This window comes from Dromaius novaehollandiae, chromosome 2, assembly GCF_036370855.1.
Source record: "Dromaius novaehollandiae isolate bDroNov1 chromosome 2, bDroNov1.hap1, whole genome shotgun sequence".
NCBI lineage: Eukaryota > Metazoa > Chordata > Aves > Casuariiformes > Dromaiidae > Dromaius > Dromaius novaehollandiae.
In genome coordinates, this window is record NC_088099.1 from 38,197,665 (window position 1) to 38,204,129 (window position 6,465).

The 6,465-nt window shown below is 39.8% G+C and overlaps 1 protein-coding gene across 1 annotated transcript in view; it reads left to right on the forward strand.

Moving 5' to 3' along the window:
• The window catches only part of SKAP2 (src kinase associated phosphoprotein 2), a 122,565-nt gene extending 119,828 nt beyond the window's left edge, over positions 1-2,737 (forward strand). The window contains exon 13 of the mRNA XM_064506275.1: positions 187-2,737. The gene's annotated coding sequence lies outside the window, so the exon portion shown is untranslated. The remainder of the gene's footprint in view (positions 1-186) is intronic.
• The last annotated feature ends 3,728 nt before the right edge of the window (positions 2,738-6,465 follow it).

A 6,465-nucleotide genomic window follows, 5' to 3' on the forward strand; every position in this document is an offset into this window, starting at 1 on the left:
TCCTTTTCATGATTTTTTTGGTAAAATAATGTTGATGTGCTTTCTAGTTTTGTTACTTGAGTAATATACATATATCTGTCTATAAAGAAATCTGTGGAAGGAGATGCATATTTGGACTGAGCTTTATGTGTTTGTCTGAGTTTTTTTGGCTAATGATGAACTGCCAACTTCCTTCTTCCTAATCAGGAGAAATCTGCAGTTGAAGCAAGAGCGGTGTGCAGCTGCAGTTTACAGACCCAGCCTCCGAAAGAAGATTCTGCCGTACACATTTTGTGGTTTCGGTGAATGTAGTCAGATCACTGCCTTGTATATATTAAACATTAAAAACCGTAATTGATCATCATTTTGAGGAAATGTTCATCTTACTTTTTATAGAATTGTAATGCTAGGAAATGAAATAGATGATAATTAACATGTGGGGCACAAGCAGTCAAACAGTGCCTGTTGCTTTTTGCTTAAGCATATTAGCAGCACTCCATATTTTTATAGGTTTGTGTTGTTTCAGTGAACTTGGCTAACTTTGAAAGTAGCAAATTATTATTCACTTCATGCATGTGTTAATCTTTTGATGTAGCAGTTCACAGTGAATTTTGTGAGTAGATGCTTAAGAAAATCAAAGGAAATTCCTATGTAATAATGTGAGTCTTAAAGATACTATGCTTCAAAGTGATTATTTTTAAATTTCAACAATGATTTATTTTTTCATGTATTTTTCATATTGTTAATGTTAATATTTTGTTATCACAAAATAAAGGATTGGCTCCTTTGCTAATGTAAATCAGCTTAGTTGGTAATACTGCTGTGACACTATTCTGCCATGCAAACATGAATCGTGAAAAACTGGCAAAAGACAGTGTATTAAGAAAGACCTATTTTTTGGTAAACCGACATGAGATAAACAGCAAGTGAGAGTGATTTTGTCAGTGATGGTGATGAAATATTCTTTTTACCTGTTGCTTACAGATACTTCCACAGTGTCAAATCTGGATACCTTGTTTGTATGTGGAAACTCTGGTACAAGTTATGCAACAGACTCAGTTCAGCGTTGTGGTTAACGAGGGCTGGCTACAGCCCTAGCAGTACCAAGTCTAGAACTTTGTGGCAAAAAGCATCAGTCGAAATGTTAAAACAAAAAGCTCACTAAAATATTCTCACTGGTGGACAAGGGATTGGCTGGACAAGTCAGAGTTAATGCTTTAAATCCTCTTTTTTGGGGGGATGTGTTTTGCTGTTAGCATTTAAGATCAACTTTTTTGAATCCTCCCACACACTTGATTTGTGAGACCCTTAATCTGCCAAAGAGGCAGGTCAAGCCAGTGTGCGAGTTGCTGAGCCTGTGCAGGTCCCCTTGTAGCTGCTCGTGCTGTTTATGCTTCAGGCAGGCCCTGGAAACTGTATGGGTTAAAAGGTAACATTAGTCTAAACTCAGAATTAGATCCTTCTAACAAGCTAAGATGTTGTGCTTTATTTTAACTAATTTATTTTACTTTCTGGTACACCGAATTCTAACAGGAGTCAAACAGGGCAGAGAGCTTTCTTACAATTTTTCTTAAAGAAATAGTCATTGAAATTGATTCTGTATGTTATCTGTGAGGCATTAAAATGATAGATTATAGTCTTCAGATCTTTTACTACTTTAATTTATCAAGTGTACTTTTGGATTGTGTACAGAATGTGAAGCGTTAATATCATGGCTATAAAAGCTCCTTCTCTCTTGTTAACATGGCAGCATAATAAATCTGCACACCGAAATGTCTCTCTATTAATTATGTAATTCAGAATGCCGCCGCCACCACCTACCCTCCGTGTGGCAAATTCCCTTCTGCCGAGGCTCGGTGTAGCTCTTCCTGCGTGGCACGTTGAAATTTCACCCTGGAAAGTCAGACGAGCCGGCGGTACAGTTAGCGTTCAGATACAGGCAGGCCTCGGCCTCCGATTTCGCTTCGCGATGCCCGAGCGCAGCGCGGAGCCGGGCCGGGGCCGGGGCCGGGGCTCGGCCCTACGCGGCGGCGGCGGGCGGCGCTGGGCACTGCGGTGGCTCGGCAGTAGATGGCAGCAAATTTTCGTAGCACGGGAGGAGCTGGAAACCCTTCCCCCTCCGGCGGCTCCCGCACGGGCTGCGGCGCAGAGCGGTGGGAGCCCCGCATCCGCTTTTGCTGTTATTCCAGGAGAGGGAGTCCTTACCCAAGTGATGAGTAGCAGGCTTGCGGGGCTCTCCTCCTCCGGGGTGGTGGCAAAAAGAGAAATAAGGTGTCTTTTGTCTATAGTTCTCCTGGCCTTTAGGTCTCTCCCCGCCCCCCTTTAGTACATACAGGGGGTAAGTAAGCAAGCTGCCTTAAAATTCAGAACGTGACAGAAAGATGTGCTGAAACTTGCTTGAGGTGTCTTGGAATAAACCAGCAATGGACCACAGATAAACTGTTTACTTTAAGTCCTTGCAAATACCATAACCTTTTTTGGATAAGCAAACCTCCATTAATACAACTTCAACAAATCTCAATGTTAGAAAATGCTAATTGCTTTATTTTCATTGTTTACCTATGTTCCATTCCCCTTTCTGGGACAGAAGGACAGCTAATTTTCTTAAAAAGGTGATTGTAAGTCATATTTTGTAGAGCATTTTACTTGATTATTTGCTCTGTTCTGAATTTGTACTGTACTGCCATTAGATCTTACAATAATGTTCTACTCTGCAAATTTTTAAGGTTCAAATAAAGTTTAATTGTTTGCAAACTGTTATGATGCTAATAATTCAACAGCCTGCTGTGTTACTAATGAAATTACTTTGTTATGATTAATTTGGAAAATAGTGTGTTGATTGTAGTAATTAAGCACAACAAGGTGAAGTAAATGATTCTAATGCCATCTGGCCTCCAGACTGAATGAAGAAATGAAATGGGGCTGTCATTTGAATTTATTCAGAGAAGTAAGGGTAATACAAATGCTTTTTATTGCTAAGGCACCCAGATATAACCGTCCCACTGTCTACTATTATTTCATGTACTTCTGTATATAACTGCTTCACATATTTTACCAGCATCTAGTTAGGATTTACCTCCTTGTACATGCTGCCACTAATTACATACGCTGATGATAGTGTATGTGCTGGTTTCTTCTACCAGTGAGGGCTAAGGATAAGATTTAAAAACGTGATGTGCATCAGCTTACCCTTTGCTCCTCTCTTAATGATAAAAACTTTCTTTGACTAGAATTAAGCTAAATGTAAACACTAATGAAGATCCCACCGTATGTGCAAAGCCAAATGCATAAACTTTGTTCTTTTTGGCTTTGCAGTCAGTGCATGATGCAGCATTAAAAGGAGCATAAAGCCTTCAAAAGGAGTATAACCCTTTAGAAACTGATCCAAAGACTGTTGAAATTGAGAAGCTATTGAATTCATTTGCTTATGGATCAGGCTGTCAGAATGGTAACTCAAAAATAGGCAATACAATTTCAAAAAGTCTTTTCTCCTGAACACTGTCTTCTTTCTGAAAGAGATGCAATTACTTCCATAACCTGAACTAAACAAAAGAGAGGCATTAGATTCTGTGTAGCCAAAAAATAGAAATCCATTTTTCTATCTCAGGTAAAGGTAAATGAAGTTGTAGATGTAGATCAGAATCCTGGTTTGATAAAGTTCCCTGGGATCAATAGGAAAGCTGCAGAATATTAGAATGGGATGAAAGTACCCAGGTAGGTGACAATGGGATGCTATTCAGCTGCGCAAGTCATTGGATGTTTCTCCCATCTACTTCCCTCAAGCTGATAGAAATGTCTTCTTAATATGGAGTTGTGGGAGTATGTATGTGCATGGAAACTTTATAAACAACTTTACGTAGCACAATGTACTGATACACCGCAAGACCTTCACTAACCAGACTTTCTCTGAAGTTGACATTTCTCAGACAAGTATCTGCTTAATTCCATCTTTATTTAGAGAAACACTGATACTGAGTCCAGTGAAGAGTGCTCTGCCAAACCTGCATCTCTGTTTTAGCATTCATTTCCTGCCCTGCATCCCTTGTCTTGCTGTGAGGGGCCAGCACCAACAGACTTCAACCTAAGGACGTAAAATCAGGGATTCAAGCTGATTATAAGCAGAATATTCCATGCCTGTGGAATGAAATTATGACTTGGCCAGTCTCTCCCTGCTAAAGGAAGAACTGAAGGGAAGCCAGGATTGTGGCAGAATGTGTGGGTCAAAGAGGTACCATTTTTCTCATCCAGCTATACTGTGCCAAGGAGCATATATTTCTTTTCCCCCTTTACATTGTAAAGCAGAGCAGGCAGTGATAAGCCCCGACTCATTATATAATGGGCATTTATGCATTTATTTAGGGCTAATTTTGTAACAGGATCTAGACAATTCTGTTTCTGCTGCCTGGAGTTCTCCTCTTGGTCAAAAAGAGACTTCACCACAAAGAGAAGTCGACAGGGAACTGGGTCCAAAGCAAACTAGAGGAACACCCTCTGCACTGAAAGATATGCTACCATGAGTCAGATTTAAAGCCTGAGATGTCAGCTCTTTCCTAGCCTTTTGGGAAGAGCAAATCTTATATAAAAAAGTAAAAATACAAGGTGGCATCTTGTTGCAATGAGTGGGAGAGTAAAGTACAGCAATGCAGGCAGCCTGAAAACAAGAGCTGCTGGTAGGCAAAGAGGCAGATAGTTTCAAATGCTACTAAAACCGACTCTATCTATATTCATTTTTTGCAAACTGGTGTGTTGGAGCTTTTATCTCAAAGTATCCTGTGTGTCTCACAACCCATACAACAAACTTCCTTTCACCCTCTGTTGTAAAACAAGTGCTACTCCATAAAGATATTTGATGGCTAATGAGCATTTTACAGCAATACTTGAAAGTTTATGCTGTGAGATGAAAAAATTCTGCATTGAGGTACAGTGAAAGGGAGGATTTATGTTGGCAGAATAGATTTACCAGTTTGGCCACTTCCAGTCTGCTGTTATTGCTTGCGTATTTGTAGATCGTGCCATGGGACTTCTAACGGCCACAAGCAATCAGGATTTTAGTTTTACACCTCATGCTACAAGGCAGGGTATGTAGCACCACAGAACCGACGCACATGCTTAAGGTTAAAGGAAATAGTCTTACCCAGGATCGTTGTCAATCCTTCAAGCGGCAGCAGCGCAGAAGGGTTCCTTGGCAGTCTCCCACCCAAGAGTTGACATGGCTCAATGCTGCTTTTTAATAGTCAAATCTAATAGGGTCAGAATGAGAAGAGCAGAGCAGAGACAGTCTGACAGGCATGGGCATCTGAGTTTATTCATTGGCAGTTTTCAGCCTCTGAGACTTGTTTCAGTTTGGATGGGAAAAGGTGAAATCTGTGAGCAGTCGTGTGGCATCAGGGAAGTAGGGAGACATCCTTCCTTTTCTGTTGCCCTGTTGCAAGAGGATTGCCATCTCCTCCTATGTTTAATTTAAAGGCAGCCAGGGATGAATGTGCATACATACAACACATGTATGTGAGGGAAGGAGCGGGTTTTATGATGTATTTATTTATAATCAGGTTTTGATGCCTGTTTCTCATTTCTAAAAGGTGATTATGTCTGCATGGTCATGATAGTGTGACTATAGAGTATAGGTTTTTGCTATAGAAAAACAGCATTTCTAGATTTTTTTAATCTTATTTCTAGTTGTTTAAAGGCTCTATTTCAGTAACTTCCCTTTTCTATTGCTCCACATTGCCCATCATGATAGTATTCTTTAAGTACATTATGTTAGGAGCCTATTGTTAAACATTACATGTCTTTTGTGGCATCGGTTTTTGTTTGCCTGTACCAAGAGAATACTCTGGGCTCATTTTTTATTACATCTTTTTTCCCGTATTTTCAGGCTAATTTTACAATTAGTTTTAAGGTGTCAGACCAAAATGAAAGGGGCACGTAATTTCTGCATCTAAATTTCCATTACTTCACAAAAAAATAGACAGGCCACATTATCAAATAAGAGACCTAATATAGTTTTGGAAGGACTATAAATTAATGGCGTTCCTATCCATTCATTTTTTTATGCTTCTGAGGTTGGCACATTAGAGATGTTGGCATTGTTACGTGGACGCTTAACTACTTCTAGAGTGAGGCTGCCCATTCGACTTACTGTCTCTGAGAGCTACCAAAGGTCAGCTGTGGGTCATTATTGACTTGTGACTTACACATGACCAGAATTGCCTTCCCTCTGATGTGTCTAGTGCTGCTTCAAAGGTAGTATTCAGGAAGCAAGCTTCTTACCTCAGAGATTTTGTTAATTTTCAGAGAAGTGATGTGAGCAAAACTTCAAAATACAAACACATTATCCACAATAATATCTCTTATTAAGCCATTTTTATGATTTGCACTTCTGTAAATACTCTGTCTTTTGCTGTTCTGCTGCATCCATTTATTATGCAAAGTTATGAAGAGGAGAATATGTTCATCTTTCTGAAATACCAGATTGCTACAGAGTTA